This window comes from Kogia breviceps, chromosome 10 (assembly GCF_026419965.1).
Source record: "Kogia breviceps isolate mKogBre1 chromosome 10, mKogBre1 haplotype 1, whole genome shotgun sequence".
In the NCBI taxonomy this organism is placed as follows: domain Eukaryota; kingdom Metazoa; phylum Chordata; class Mammalia; order Artiodactyla; family Physeteridae; genus Kogia; species Kogia breviceps.
The window spans coordinates 104,869,235-104,885,709 of NC_081319.1; the positions used below are offsets into that span (position 1 = coordinate 104,869,235).

A 16,475-nucleotide genomic window follows, 5' to 3' on the forward strand; every position below is an offset into this window, starting at 1 on the left:
TAGCCTTCACGAGACTAGCAGAAAACTTCTGCAAAAATGTGTGCTTGACTGCACGGACTCCCCTTCACCAAAATCACATGTATGCTGACCTTCCCCCCTACCTCTTGGGAGCAGCTCCTCAGAGCTCTCGGAGATGCTGCCTCCCGGGCTACAGTCCTCATTTTGCCCCCAATACAACTTAGCTCACAAGTCTCACGTTGTGCATTTTTTTTTTCAGTCGACATCCCCCAGGACCTTCCCTCTGCTTCCTGCCTAAGAAGTGCCCTATCCCACCAAATCCGCCCTCACAATGTCTCGCGAAGCAACATCCAACTTCTTCCTCCGTTTCCTGCTACTTCCCCGGTGTAGGGTCTTCTCATGACTGCCCCCCCGCCCCCCATGTTACTTCAGAAATCCCTAAGTGCCCCGGTCCACTCCGCCCTGCCCGGCACCAGGCTGCTCTTCCTCAGCAGTAACTTGGGTTGTCAGGGGAAACAGCATTTTCTCAACATTCCCCAAAGCACACCAAATAAGTAAGTCCTCACGCTGCAACAAACCGTCATGCAAACAAAGGGAAACCAGTAGTATGTCATGTGTCGTGGCACATGTTGACCACCAGAAAACACAGAATAAACCCGATACTCATTTATGGGCTCAAGTTCATTGTCAGAAAGTAGAACAAGTTCTCCTTGTTCTGTTAAAAACTCGTGTTTTCGGTTTGTTGTTGTTGTTGTTGTTTTCCACAGAGATGCAGAAGGAGAAGCATAGGCACAAACAGGGTGCATGGAGCAGGCAGGCCCAGGGCCTCCAGCCCAGGGAGGGGCACAGCACGGACGTGGTGTGTCATAACTGACGCTGGAAAGCGTGGCGTGTTCCCACTGCCCTTGGCACAGATCCACCTCGTGGCTAATAGCGGCTCAGAGTTGGGGTCACAGCTGGCTGGAGGGAAATATGTCAAGGGTCAGAGGCGTGTGTCAGAGCCAACCTCAGGGTAAGTCCTCCCCACGAGCCGCTGCTGCAGTACGCTTCCTGCGACATCACTCTCTTCGTTAGCATATTCTGAAATCTCTGTCCCCCTCCATTTAACATGTAATCCAGTTTTCTGCAAAGCTGAGATTTACAAGAGCAAGGGCAAGTGTGTGTGTGTGTGTGTGTGTGTGTGTGTGTGTGTGTCACAGAACCTGGAGGGGGAAGGTGCTGGGAATAGGATCTTCCAGTGGTTCTAAAACGTGGCTGCATATTAGAATCATTTGGGGGAAATTCATAAATCCCACAGGCTCCTCCCTCCTCCCTAAACCAAGTTAATCAGAATCTCTGGGGTGGGCCCGGCATCAGTGTTTTTGAAAACTCCCCAGGTGACCTGCGCGTGCAGCAGTGTTATAAACCACTGTGCTCTCTCCCAAGTCGTCTAACTTCGTCTCTTGCACCGTCACTAGCGCTGTAAAACCATGCCGTACTACCTCCCAGCCCTGCTTTAAAACTTCTCCTTCGAAGGGGTCGAGAACCAGAGCCGTCGGCTGAGTTCCTTTCAGTTCACCCCAGAATGGCTTGGTTCTTCTCACTGCCTATTTTATATTTTATTTTACTTATTTTTTTGGCTGCGTGGCATGCGGGATCTTAGTCGCCCGACCAGGGATGGAACCCGCACCCCCTGCAGTGGAAGCGCGGAGTCTTAACCGCTGGACCGCCGGGGAAGTCCCCTCACGGCTTATTTTAACATAATAGAGCAGCCAAGTGAAAACAGATTGGGCCCCAGAAGTAATTTGTCTGGCCTGAAGTGAGAGTCATGTGTGCCTATTGCCCAGTGATGCTGGCCCGGATCCTTCGGCACTTTACTGTGCTCTCGTTTGGTGTGATTATCTGTGTGCGTGGAGGATGCAATCTCACTGAGGGCAGGGTCACATTCGACACCTGACGCCCTCAGCGCTTTGCATCACGCCTTGCACACAGTACGTGCTCTGTGTACGGCCTTCCTTCTTCTATGGTTTTTCACGTCCGTTAATAGAAACATTTTACAACATTTTAAATGTTCACATGCTTTTCTGTTGCCTCTGCATCTTGACCACATTTCCAATGGAATCCCGAGACAACTGCTTTCTACCCTCACCTCTCTTGCGGTTTTTGCCACCCCTGCTCTCTAGAACACTCCCTCTGGGTTTGGTTTCCATGGAAATCTGTCTCTGGGGGAGAGAAGTGTATTTGCCAAAGGTGAACCCCAAAGGCCCGTTGCCTCGGTGTGAAAAAGTCCCCAAGGGCCGCGGGGTTGGGAGAGAGTGGCCCTTGCTGCTGTGGGACGCTAACGCAGCCCGCGCCTGTCCAATCCTGCGCCTGCGGGGCGGAGACGATTTTGAAAACTCGACTCGAGACAGAAGCAAACTAACAGGGGCGCCTTGTCACCTGGAATCAAGCATGCCAACTTCGCACGCTCCTGGTCCAGAACGCTTGCTCTTCTGCGAATGATGCAGAGAAGGGGACGGTGAAACTTTCTGGTGGAGAAGAGTGAGGCCTGGCCCGCCCCAAGGCGAGACGCATGGGACTCCTATGATTTGGAACAATCAAACGCCGGCGTGCAATCCTAGCCATGCCCACAAGGTGTCACAGTGATCCTGTAGAAGGTTAGTCCTCGTCATCTCCGTGAGAAAGAGAAGTCGTGCGCAGTCTTCAAAGACTCGGGGAGACTCCGAAAATCCAGGAATGTTGGTACATTGAGAAGGAAGCTATGACGGCAGGGACAGAGGCCATGCAGACAGAGCCCCCGGTCCACCTAGACCACACCTACCATTCAGAAGGACCCACGGTTTAAGATGCAGTGCCAAAGATGTGCCTCAAATTTACTGCTAACAGGAATAGTGACGGAGCTATTGTTAGAGCTGTCTTAATTTTTAGATGCTTTCATCTGTGCTTTTAAATATGCATACACCCTTAAAACTACTCCCGAACCTAATAACTAATTCTTCTTCAACCAGGCAATCAGGAACATTTGGAAATCAGCTGTCAGAGGAGGCAGGGGCAAAAGTATGTGCACAGCTGTATTTCGGGATTTTCAGAAATCATCCCAGACCCCGGTAGAAATGTCCGTCTCTGAGCCCTCTTAGTTGCTTTGATCACAGTGGCAAACTCTTCAATAAACCACTCTGATTACAAAGAGATATTCTCCTCTGGAACCATTTAATAAATACGTATGAGCTTCTGCCTAACTATACATGTGCAATGTGCAAGATGCTGCGGAACCAAAGATAAATAATATTGGGGACCTCCTTTCCAGGAACTCGAAATCTAGGTGTGGACATTGTTTCATAACTAGAGATGCTGCTGGTGGTGGGACCACCCAGCTATTGGAGTGGGATATCTACCGCCTGGTGGAAAACTTGATGGGGGCTTTGAGCACTAGTTAGTATTTACTCCCAAATAAGAAACTACGAGAGATGCCTTTAATTTGGGGGAAGTATCCTAGGAAGAAAACCCCTTGCATTTAAGCGATGTCAAGATTTACAGGTTCTAGTCTGACCGGAGGGCTTGTGCTGCTCTCCCAAAGTTGTCCTTGTCCCCCGACAGCACCCCAGCAGTCTACCCAGCCAGCTGAGAATAGCACCGGTGGAGACCGAATCAGTGAGACCTCGCTGTTGAAGCCACCATGGACCATTTGAGGCCTGAGCGCTGCGGCAAGTCGGGAGGATAAAGTTCATAAATCAAAACTCTATTTGTTAGGCATCATAGTAGTGTTAACCTAAAACAGCCCGTTATTTTGATCAGCAAAATAGGTTTATACAGGAGCAGCAAAGAAGTGCAATTTGGGGCATACAACTGGGGCGAACCACATACAAGTCTGGTAAAGCAAAGGAGAGGAAACTCTTTTAGAGAGGAGAAGAGGGAGTTAGGAAGAGCTGTTGTAAACAAAGAGTTCATTGGAGGAAACTGAGAGTTTGAAGTATAGCGGCTTTCCATTGGATGAGTTGTGACAGTCTCTCATTGGCTGAACTGTTGCCAGGCAAAGAGAAAATCTTTCTTCCTCGTGCTGGGTAGTAAAGCAGTGTCACTTCCCTCCAGAGACGCAAGGTACCTCTCTGCCCAGTGGGATCTATATTGACATGGAGTGGTACGTACATGAGAGCGCCCCCTTCTGGCCTCCGGACGCCATTATAGTGAGCTTTTCCTTTATTAATCTTCACAGTAGTCAACTGGGATAGGCCTCAAACAGGTTCTAAATCTGTAACACTCAAATTCCAAGTCCTAATTCTAGATTTTAATGTAATTGACTCTGCCTCTCTTTGACCCCCTCCTCTTGCTTCCTCCTTCAACTGCCTGCACTTCTATTCTGTTTTAGTTTATGATATCCCATCTTTTTCATTACCATCTCATTATCTGACTGGTGAGGGGATGTTCCCATGGTGATGCTAAAACACATCTGCATAGAGATTTTAGGTTCTCGTAAACTTTTAGGTTCTCAGCATGCCGTCTAAATCTGGTTCATCCACCACTGGGATGCAATAAGTCCAAAGAGTGGTTGGGTATCCCTCCTCTATCTCCTACATCTGTGTGTTTATGGGGGAAGGAAAGGCAAATTTGCCAGAGATAAGCACTGAGCAACACGTGGGTCGGGGGAGGACTCCTTGAAGATGTTTCTTTCATTGTCATTACCTGCCTGTGTGACATATTCATGAGGGCTCTGAGTCTAGAACCTTGGGTCTGGCATGAAGGGACGGTCCTGGAAGGGACCTGGGGTGGTGCTACTCAAACATCCTCCAATCCAGTCCTTGAGAAAACACCTGTAGGAATTCAGCACAGGGAGAGGCTGCATACATGAGAGAATATTTCGTGAGAACTGCTCTTGCCAATAAGTTCTGATCACCTGGGAGAGCAGGACTTATTAATTCAAGGTGAGAGTCTGTCCCCCACCCAATTACCCCAGTTGGGATAACTGCGGTAAAAAAAAGAGAGAGAAAAAGATACCAGACCGCTTTCATTTAGCCAGTCATATTTACTGAGGGCCTGCGAGATGCCAGGCACTGGTGAGGGGGGCAGAGCTGTCAGTCAGCTGGGGAGAGGAGGGAGGCAGACAGCCAACGACGACACAGCGAGAACATCTGAGGACTGCAGAGGCGAAGCATCCTCAGAACCCAGGTTCAAGGAAGGGTGAGAAGGGACTTAGAGAGGCTGTCAGTCCGCTGAGACTGGTGCTGCTGCCGCGTGCCCACGTGGCCCCGGGAAAAGGGGAGACACCGAGGCGATTACAACGCAGGCTGGTGAGTGCTATTAACAGGGGCGGGAACAGAGTGGTGTGGAGCGCGGAGAAGCTTCGTCCTTTGTCCCCAGGGGACAGAGAGTAAGAGAAGAAGGTGTTTGGGGTTTAACAGGGGCTGCTCCTGGCGACCACGTGGAGCCCCTGCGGCGGGCGGGACTCACCGAGTCGGCCCCGGAGCAGGTGGGCTGCGCGTGGAGACCTCCGGCGGATGCAGGCCGCTGCTTCTGCTTGCTGAAACTAGCATCAGTTTGGTCACCTAGAAAGGAAGTGCTCGCAGCAAGGGACACGCACTTAAAGACGAAAACGTGCAGATACCGCGTGGTCTACAAAGTGTTTAACTCTCAGGTCTCTGCCATCACCTTCTAATTATCTCAACAGGAATCTCTTGCTCCTTAATTACAGCTCTTTGGAGTCCAGGGGGCTTTCCGAAATAATCACATCCCGTGCTGGGAACCAGGAGCCCTTCCTCTGGGCAAAAGGTAATTTAAAGCACCAGGAACAGGGAAAGGAGCTTGGATAACCGCGTCGCATCCTGGCTGGGCCTGTGGCTGCCGCCCGCCCCCGACACCACCCCCGCCCCAGGGGTGATGAGCCCAAGAGGGGGCCGCCAACCAGTTTGTGATTTTGATGTAAATAACGCTTAAAACACTGTACTAGGAGCCTCAAAGCAGAAGACGTCGTTTATCTGAAAACCTGAAAACCACTCTGGGAAGAAAGACTAAATGGATTCGTAACTCCACCAAAATTGGCAAAAAAAAAAAGGAAAAGGACTTCCCTGGTGGCGCAGTGGTTGAGAGTCCGCCTGCCGATGCAGGGGACACGGGTTCGAGCCCTGGTCCGGGAAGATCCCACGTGCCGCGGAGCAACGAAGCCCGTGCGTCACAACTACTGAGCCTGCGCTCTAGAGGCCGTGTGCAGCAACTACTGAGCCTGTGAGCCACAACTACTGAAGCCCACGCACCTAGCGCCCGTGCTCCGCAACGAGAGAAGCCACCGCAATGAGAAGCCTGTGCACCGCAACGAAGAGTAGCCCCCGCTCGCCGCGACTAAAGAAAGCCCGCACGCAGCAACGAAGACCCAACGCAGCCAAAAATAACTTAATTAATTTAAAAAAAATAAAAGAAAAATGTGTCTGAAACTAGCTTTGGAAACATATATGTAAAGCAAGTAAAATTCCTGTGTTTGTGTCACAAGAATAATGTTTATTATAGATAAAAAACAACATACCACCGACAAAACCAGTTACCAGAAAAGCTTCCGAATAGTCCTGTTAGATTTACCACACGATTTGGAATCATAGTTTATACTTCTGGTTCTCTGTGTAGTTTAACTCAGCTCTGCTCAGGGCTGAGAGGGGTCATGGGCCAGAGCCCAGAAAGAAGAACCGAACAAGGAAACTGGGCAGAGTTGGAGTTCCTAAAGGACAACACATCCCAGCGCTCTCAAACTTGACCGAGAAATGAATGAGGCAGCTCTTCCTGACCTTTAATTCTTCTACCCTGGCTGCCCCACGCCCTTTCCCTGACATTGGTACACTTCCTACAATTGTGTGGTCACTTCCTGGTCTTGGATGTGTCACCTATATTGTAGAAATCTGCAGTTCTCCCCAACAGAAATAGGAAGTGTCAAGAATTCTATGTGAGGGCTCTTTACCCGGCTGTGCTGGTTCTGGACTGCAGATGGTTGACCATGTTTGCTGGGGTTAGGGTCCGGATGTTTACATATAACAACTATAGAGGTATTGTTTTAAAAAAAACCTCCAGACTTTAAGAAGACTACAAAAGCATTGGTTGAGAATGACTATCCTCACACCGCATAATAAGAATTATGTTCCAATCATGACATATGGTTATAAAGGAGGTACAGCGGGTTCTGAGGTCAATTTCTAGTTCCTCCAAAGAAACTAGAGATAGACTGTGCCTTCCCCTGGGTGTCCTACATCACTCCTCAGTGAGGTACAGCGGGGAAAGGTGAAGGGTACAGGTAATCTCTCCAAGCCTAACAAGACTAACTTAGTGCATTGTGAAATCAACGTAGGCTTCTACTTGTATCTCAAAGAAAAAGCTATAGCTTCTTCTTTGAGACACACAGTGAAGACCCAAGAAGGACCCCGAGGGGCACCATGTTGATAACCACCAATTATCTGCACCCTTCTCCGGCTCCAGTGTGGTTCTATTTTTTCATGATAGACTGTGTGTTATCTACCCGAGCCATAGCCTGAAGGAAAATCCAAATTATCTTAAGTCACCGTGTTAACAAAAGTGGGGCCCAGCTGCTCGCCGTTCAAAAGCCAATAAAGAGGGCTTCCCTGGTGGCGCAGTGGTCGGGAGTCCGCCTGCCGATGCGGGGGACGCGGGTTCGTGCCCCGGTCCGGGAGGATCCCACGTGCCGCGGAGCGGCTGGGCCCGTGAGCCGTGGCCGCTGTGCCTGTGCGTCCGGAGCCTGTGCAACGGGAGAGGCCACAGCAGTGAGAGGCCCGCGTACCGCAAAAAAAAAAAAAAAAAAAGCCAGTAAAGAGGCAAGGCTGGTGGAAAGGAAAGTTTGCTTTACTTGAGATGCCGGCAACCAGGGGAAGTGGGGGACTCCTGTCCAAAGGCCGACTCCCCCCAGCTGACAGCCAGTGGGCAAGAGCCTTTATAGACAGAGGGACGGGGCTCCATGCAGAAACGGCACAGTCAGCCTTGACGGTCATCTTGACATTGGCCACGCGGTGCTCTGACCAGCGTCATCTTGACTGTTTTAAGTACAGTTCACCTTCGGTTCCAGGGTCGGTCGGTTCCCATTTCCTTGAGGCCAGTTCTCGGAATTGTGGCAGCTTGTGTCATGGCTACAGCCTGGTCGTCGTGTAGTTCACTTCTTCCACCTGGTGGAGGTTTCAGTATTTACAAGACAGGATATGGCTCAGAACATTCTCTATAGCCCTTGAGAAGGAACTGAAGGTCCTTGACTGTGCTTAATGACGAAACTGTTATTATTTAGTCTTGTTGGACCGTTTTCCTTTGTTTCTGCATTTTCTGACTTCTCTGGTTAAACTTGTTTTTTGGATAAAGTTTTTCTACAGACAAAAGGCAGGCAGAGGACATGGGGGCAAGGACCCTAGGGTCCTGCTCCGTTTCAGCTGGAGAGAAATGACGCTGAGGGACAGGCTAAGGGGCCAGGTGAGGTGAATCACGAGGGCAAAGGCCAGGAGAATCAACATGAAAGCCAGATGCGAAGGCCAACAGAGAGGAGTGCGTGGCACAGGACAACGTGAAGATGACGTGAGGGTTTGGAGGCTGGTTCTCATGGCAACCTGCTGCGTGACATGAGGCTGAGTTCACCGGCTTCGAGAAGCTGATCGGGGCCACGACAGACAAATAAAGCAGCGGGGTCGATTAGAGAGCTGGAAGCACACCCACACACGTGGGTTTAGCTCTTCCAGAAGCTCCGAGACGGCTGAAGTGGGAGGTGCAGGGAACGGGGTGGACAGAGAGGCACAGCCTGCAAAGGGTGAATAGCGGGCTGGGGTGCCGCTTCCCATGCAGAGACTCTGGGAAGGGATGTAAACTATGTCCCAGAATTATCCCACCCGGGGAGTGAGGAGGTACCGGCACATTCACAAGCCAGGCCCCTCAGACTTGGGCTGGGAACTGCTCCCACGGGAGGCTCACGCCCAGCACTTCCAGGCTTGTGGTTCTGTAAAGTCCTCAGGCACAGAGATAGAAAGGGCAGTTGGAAGTCTTCAGGAGTGCACTAAAGGCACAGCATTTATACGTTATATTTGTACATGAAAGAGGTATCCCTACACGTTGAGTGGGGGGGAAATGGACTCTTCCATAAATGACGCTGGGAAAATGACTATCTGTATGGCAAAAGTTAAAATTAGTTCCCTCTCTCACACTGTTCACAAAAACAGAGTCCAGATGGATTAAAAACCTAGATGTAAAAAAAAGGAAAAAAGAAAAAACTACGTAAAAAATCATGGGCAAATATTTTTATGACATCCGGATATGGAAGGATTTCTTAAGATGTGAAAATCATAAATTATAAAGGAAACACATATATATACACTTATATATTAAGTTGGTTTTCTTAAAATGAAAATACCTGTATCATAAAGGGACCACTAACGTATGAAAAACCAGCCAACAGATTTAAAGAAATTATTGGCAGCCAACAAATATGATAAAGGATTAATATGTAGAATATATGTTATCCTTTTAATCAACAAGAAAAAAGCCCAGTTGATAAATGAGCAAAAGATATAAACAGCATTCACAGAGAACGAAACCAGGGTCCAATAATCATGCGAAAAAGATGTTCAATCTCAATAAAACTCAGGGAAATGCAAATTCAAACAGCAAGACGTCATACCCATCAGACGGGTGGATCCTACGCCTGATAACACCAAGGATCTGCAAGGATCTGGAGAAGTGGGAACTCGGTACATCGCTGGCGGGCGAGGGAAAGCAATTTTGCAGCCATGAGATAAAGAGGAAGTCAGGAGCAGCCCCAGCTCTAAGGAGGCGCCCTCAAAACGCACACGTGACCGGGGAAACACCCAGAAGGATGCCCATGGCTGGTGGTAAATAGAGAAAGAAAAAGGGAGAGAAGAAAGAGAGAGAGTGGGGAGGGAGGAAGAGTCTCCATGCTCCTGAGGGGCAGGAACAGATCAATAAAACACGTTTACTAGTATGTGAAGTGCTGGTCGGCGGTTAAAATGAGGTAGATCTACGCATATGAACAAGGTGAAATCTCAAGAGCACCCTGTCCAGTGGGGGGAAAGAGGTCATTTGCAAAGAATACTCAGAATGCACCATTTACACCATCTGTTTAAAGTTCTCAGCAAACCCAAAATGGTGCGGTTATTTATGGATACAAGAGCCATGTGTGATGGAATGCTGGTGGCGCCTGGAACTGGCTGGAGAGGGAGGGTTCCGAGGAGGAAGACAGCTGTTGAGGAATGTCTTAAGGCTTCTTAGAAAGATCTAAGCAAAAACGGCCAAATCTTAACACACATTTACCATCAGCGGTGGGCATATAAGTACCTGTTATGTTTCTGTACTTTGGGGGATGTTTGAAATAGTTCACAATTTAAGATGTCAACGTGTCACTAAGTCAGAAGCAGCAGCTGTGGAGAATCCGAGCTGTCAGCCTGGGGTCTCACCCCGGGGGTTTTCCCACGAGCAGGAAGTCCTTACTCTCAAGAGCATATCAGCATCACTGAGAGAGCCCCTGATACACGTGTCCCAAACCTACCATGTCACTCTGCTTCTCCCAAAGTGATTGGTTTCCATCAGATTAATTTGCAAAGCTCCGGATAAGCCAACCTTGTGATGTATTATATTATTTCATTAATAAATAACCAAATGATCATAGCTAATGTAACTCCTCTAGGCAATTATTTTATTTCTATTTATATATATATATATAATTATGTACCTATAAATTATATTTGTGATATAATAATATTTCAGTTATGTTTTATAATTTCATGTATAGAACTATACATTTATATATAATTATTATAATTACTCTTGTCCCCATTTTATAGATAAGTAAACTGATGCTGGGGACTTACAGAGCTTGGTCAGCGTCTCACAAGTACCAGGGAGCAGAGATGGATTTAGACCCAAGTCTGTCTTAGTCTGAAGCCTCTTCCTTGCGGGCAACTGCTCCGTGGGAAAGGACCTTCAGAAAGAAGTTCACAGGTCCACCCGGAGACCTCAAGTTTTCATCACTTTATGTTTTTGATTCCGAGGATGTGTATAGGAGGGGAGATAAAAGAATTCTCAAGAAAGAGATGAGGAGATCAAAGGGGTGTATCTCAGTGTCAGGAGAGAACAGCGTTAACTGGTATCTTTAGCAGCGGGCGGCACCCTTCGGTAAAGTGAGCCGTCAAGCCGTGCAGCCCCTGCGGTTCCCTGTGGGCCTCGGCGCTGTAGTCAGCTTCGGAACACAGGCCCCCCTGACAGCACGAGTGTTCAGACTGCCCGTTCCTGCCTTGCCCCTCCCTCCTCTCCCTACGTGACCCCATTTTTGTTCCCCTAGCGGCTCAGGGCTTCTCGGAGCCTTGAGCCAGTCCTCACCCCGTGTGGTCAACGATTCTTTCTTCTGTCTCCTGAAGAACGATTTGTAAATGTGTAAATGTACATAAATGTGCATATGTGTACATAAAATAAAAGGAGATTTTCTAGAGAAAAGATCACATATTTCTATGTGAACAGGATTACCTAGAGAGAGGTTGCGGGACTTCTTTCCCAAAAGATGCGTACGTTTGTCAGAGGAAAGTCTGTCTGGCTATTAGCAAGACCCTCATGGGTAATAAACATCTGGTTCCTCAGGCAGGAGCTCCAGGGCCCCCACCAGCATCCCAGTAGCACAGTGTGATGGAGTTCCTCCGTCACCCACTCTTCCATTTGGGGGCGGGGGGCATAGGTGGAAGGCCATTTGCGTTCATCTCAAACCATTCAACCGTATTCTTCATTTCACGGGGATGCTCGAAGGACTGATGACTGTCTGGCAATTTAACATTTGTAAAGCATCTTGTAATCCGTGAAGAAAAAACGCCATACACACGGAAGATCACTGGCAGCCTGAAAACGACAACCTTGTCTCTCTCTCTCCTTCAGAATCTGCCAATAAACTCCCTCTTTATACAAATCCTGCCATGCTGCTGTGAAAGAATTTCAAAGAAAAGCCATGGGAACCTCTCCCACCCTCTCCCCCTCCCATTCACCACCGGTCCCCAAACAAACGTGTCTTTATGCCTCAAGTGTTCAGATCTCGAGACCTCTGGGCAGAATCTGACCACATCTTTCCATTTGGACGCTGGCTCCTCTACCACTCAGCACACGCTTCGGTCAGACACGCCCTGTGCAGAAAGGGCAGACCTCTCCCGTCCCCCTCTCTGCACATGCTCAGCTCTGTCCTCAGGGCCACCAGGCCCTCCCGGGGACAGAAGAATCCAGGCAATGCATGAGCTGGGGGCTGCAGGTCGGGGGGGGCTCAGCCTCTGCCTCTGAGTGGTTAGGAGCACACGGGGAAGGAACCAGTCCTGATCAACACCCAGCTCCTCAGGAGTTACAACAGGGTGGCATTGGCACAGGCCAAAGGAATAGGCTGTAGGAATAGCCAAAACAACTCTGAAAGGGAAGAACCAAGTCAGAAGACCAGCTCTACCTGATGTCAAAACTTATTATGGGGGCTTCCCTGGTGGCGCAGTGGTTGAGAGTCCGCCTGCCGATGCAGGGGACGCGGGTTTGTGCCCCGGTCCGGGAAGATCCCACGTGCCGCGGAGCGGCTGGGCCCGTGAGCCACGGCCGCTGAGCCTGAGCGTCCGGAGCCTGTGCTCCGCAACGGGAGAGGCCACAGCAGTGAGAGGCCCACGTACTGGAAAAAAAAAACCAACCAAACAAACAAACAAAAAAAACTTATTATGGGACTTCCCTGGTGGCACAGTGGTTAAGAATCCACCTGCCAATGCAGAGGACATGGGTTCGAGCCCTGGTCTGGGAAGATCCCACATGCTGTGGAGCTACTAAGCCTGTGTGCCACAACTACTGAACCTGCGCTCTAGAGCCCATGAGCCACAACTACTGAGCCCGCGTGCCACAACTACTGAAGCCCATGTGCCTAGAGCCCGTGCTCCGCAACAACGGAAGCCACTGAAAGGAGAAGCTCCTGCACTGCAATGAAGAGTAGCCCCGGCTCGCCGCAACTAGAGAAAGCCCACACGCATCAATGAAGACCTAACGCAGCCAAAAATAAATTAATTAATTAAAAGAAAAAACTTGGGCTTCCCTGGTGGCACAATGGTTGAGAATCCGCCTGCCGATGCAGGAGACACGGGTTCGTGCCCTGGTCCGGGAAGATCCCACATGCCGCGGAGCAACTAAGCCCGTGAGCCATGGCCGCTAGGCCTGTGCGTCCGGAGCCTGTGCTCCGCAACGGGAGAGGCCACAACAGTGAGAGGCCCGCATACCGCAAAAAAAAAAAAAAAAAAAGAAAAAACTTATTATAAATCTACAATATATGATGCTGTTTTTAGTGTAAAAAAGGAATCGATGACTAGAAGAGAAGAGCCCAGAAATAGACCCACGTAGATAGTCAATTGATTTCTGACAATAGTACCAAGGCAATTCAAGGGGGAAAGAATAATCTAAAACAATTAGATGTCCATGTGCAAAAGAATCAACCGGGACCCTTACCTGACACCACTACAAAAATTAAAGGAAATGGATCATATACCTAAATGTAAGAGTTAAAACTATAAAATTTCTAGAAAAACACAGAAAAGAAAATCTTACTGACCTTAGTTTTGGCAAAGATTTCTTAAATACAAAACAAAAAGCACAAAGTACAAAGGAAAAAATAAATTTGACTTCATCAAAACAAAAATGTTTGCCCTTCAAAAGGGAATGAATGTGAAATTTTAAAAGACACAGATTATGAGAAAATATACAAAACATATATGCAACAAAGAACCTGTATGTGGATTATATAGAGAATTCTTACAACTCAACAATAAGAATTCATTTAAACGAATAAGAAAAATTGTACCCCAGAGATCTGAACACACACTTCACCAAAGATGATCTACTGACAGCAAATAAGCAAGTGACAAGCTGCTCACCATCTGAAGTCATTAGGTAAAACCATGGCAGCATTATCGTAAGATACTCCTACACTCCCGTTAGAATGAGTAACATTTAGAAGACTGACCACACCAGGTGCTGGCATCCCATGTGGTGCAGCTGGAAACCTGCCCCGAGTGGGTGAGGATCTACAGTCGCACAGTCACTTTGGAAAACAGTTTTTTCCTGGAAGGTTAAATATATGTGGGTCATTCAAGCCAACCATTCAGCTCCTAGGTATTTACCCAAGAGAAACAAAAGTATATATGCACACAAATGTAGGTACACAAATGTGCATGAATATCATAGCAGCTTTATTTGTAGTAACAGCCCAAACCGAAAATAACCCAAAGGTGCATTAACCCAATGGGTAGATGGTACATCTATACAATGAGTACTGCTCACCAGTAACAAGGGACAAACTACTGACACACGTGCAAAAACATGGCTGAATCTCGAAGTCATAATGCTGAGTGAAAGAAATCAGACAAAGAATTCATACTGTGTGACTCCATTTATGTAAAATTCAGAAAATGCAGACTCCTCTACCGTGGCAGAAGGCAGATCACTGGCTACTTGGGGAGGTGGGGCCCCCAGGCCAGGGCACAAGGACACCTTTGGGGTGATGAATATGTTCATTATCTTGATTGTGGGGACAGTGTCACGGGTGCTTACATATATCAAAAATCATCAAACCGTGTACTTTACGTCAAAGTAATATAGTTTTTCTAACGCCGTCTTGACCCAGTTTTGAGGCCCAGGATAGAAGCTGGTCAGCTCCCCTTCTTAATTAGCAGCTAATTAAGTCCACACCCCTACCACCTCCCTCATCAGACTCTCACACTCCAGGCCACCATCTACCTGCTTTAATCACCCCAGGACCAGGGACCGGACAACCAGGACACCCCCTATGCCCTCGAGTCCTCTGAAGTTACTCAAACCAGCCAATCCTGCGCCTGCTCACCCCCCCTCGCCTGTTCCTTCCCACTGAAACCACAATAGAGGCTCTTCCCGGACCTCACCCCTCCCTGGCCTCCTGATGGACCTGGTGCTTCCCCATGTGGCCCTGCCTGTGTGAGGCACTGTCTCCAGAGAGCTGTCAGTATAGCAAAACAGTAAAACTCCACCTGATTTCTTTCTCTTGATTTGCATCTGGTCTCCCCAGACCTCACTCAAGGCCATATGGTTAACAATCAATTATACTTCAATAAAGATGTTTTAAAACAAAAAAGGAGAATGTAAAGATATTTAACTCCACTCCCATCATTGTACAGAAAAGAAAGAAGAGCAACGGGGAACTCCACCTTCCTCCCCGGGGGTGGGGTGGGGGAGGTGCGGCGGTGAGCCCCCCGGCCTGCGCCCAGCTCCTCAGCTGCACAAACATAAGAATTCTTAACTGGAAGTCCCTAAACTTCATTTCTTAAGAGGAGGGGTGAGTGGGGCGAGGCGGGCATCTGGAGGGCAGGAAGCACACACCTCTGCAGAGAAGAGGACAAACAACCCAGAGCAAGAAGAGGAAACTGCCCTGGGAAGGGCCGGGCTGGCTGTGATCCTGAATGAATAACAGCAGGGAGCCGAGGGTACAGACAGCAGCCTGAGAGCCCGGGGAGAGTCACCAGGCCCCCTGACCAAGGAGCCTTTTCCCTCCGGGGAGGTGTAGGCGGGCTCAGATTATCACGGCCTTGGCAAGCAGAGAACCAAAGGCAGGGTTGGGAGGGAGGGAGGCTCGCCCACACGCCCAGCCCAGCAGCAGAGATACGCGGTGCTCCGGGAGACCCCGCCCTCCCCCGCCCTCCCCCAGCAGCTCCTTCCCTTCCTCCCCGACCCAGCACCCTCACTTCGAGTCCATCCTCGGAGGCTCTTCACCTCGCCTGCACCTGCGTGTCCACCCTCTGCCCTGCAGCAGCGCAGCTCCCAGCCTCGGGCGACTGCAGGGCACAGAGCCCTAGGGAAAATTCTGCCCACTCGCAACCCATCACCTTGAAGCTCCAGCTCAACCCAGAGGCCGATCTCTGTCTGGTTAAACTTTCCCATCTCAACGCGTCCACTAGACCCGAGACAGGCGCTGGAGGGGTCCCCCGCATTCCTCCAAAGATCAATTCTCCAGAAAGTAATTCACCAAATGACCAAAGTCACTAGAGGGCTGATTCATCAAAAGCCAGTTTGCAGAGTTGTTGCTTGAGACTCACGAATTTTGCTCAGGGGCCCAGCAGTCAGGGCCAGGGAGGCATCGGGGGTGAGTGGGCACACAGCCCGTTTTCCAGGCTCCCCGTCTACGTTCCAGCCTGAGCAGACCCTGCAGTAACCCTCTCAGCCCACTGTTCTTGGCAGACACACGGCGGGGAGGTGAAGCTGGCGTGGAGCTGGACGGAAGGCTTACCAGCCGAAACCAGGGAGCTGCCTGGCCGCCTCCAGCCTGTCGTGGTCCCCTTCACTGGAGGTCTCACCGCTACGTGGCTGCCACCCTCTAGCTTCTACTCCATTCCGGAGTCTCAATAAATACAAAGGCAGGAGAACAGCCTGTATGTCATTGAAATAATAATTCTGAACGATGCCCTTACTTGCACTGGAATACATTCCGTAGACTTTCTCACGGTCTGCTTGGAACGCTGCCCCTCTCCCTCGGAACTAGGAGGGGC

At 49.4% G+C, this 16,475-nt stretch overlaps 1 long non-coding RNA gene across 1 annotated transcript in view; it reads right to left on the reverse strand.

The window, feature by feature from the left end:
- Nucleotides 1-16,475, reverse strand: part of LOC136792047 (uncharacterized) — a 138,308-nt gene that overhangs the window by 89,836 nt on the left and 31,997 nt on the right. The gene's annotated exons all lie outside the window — the stretch shown is intronic.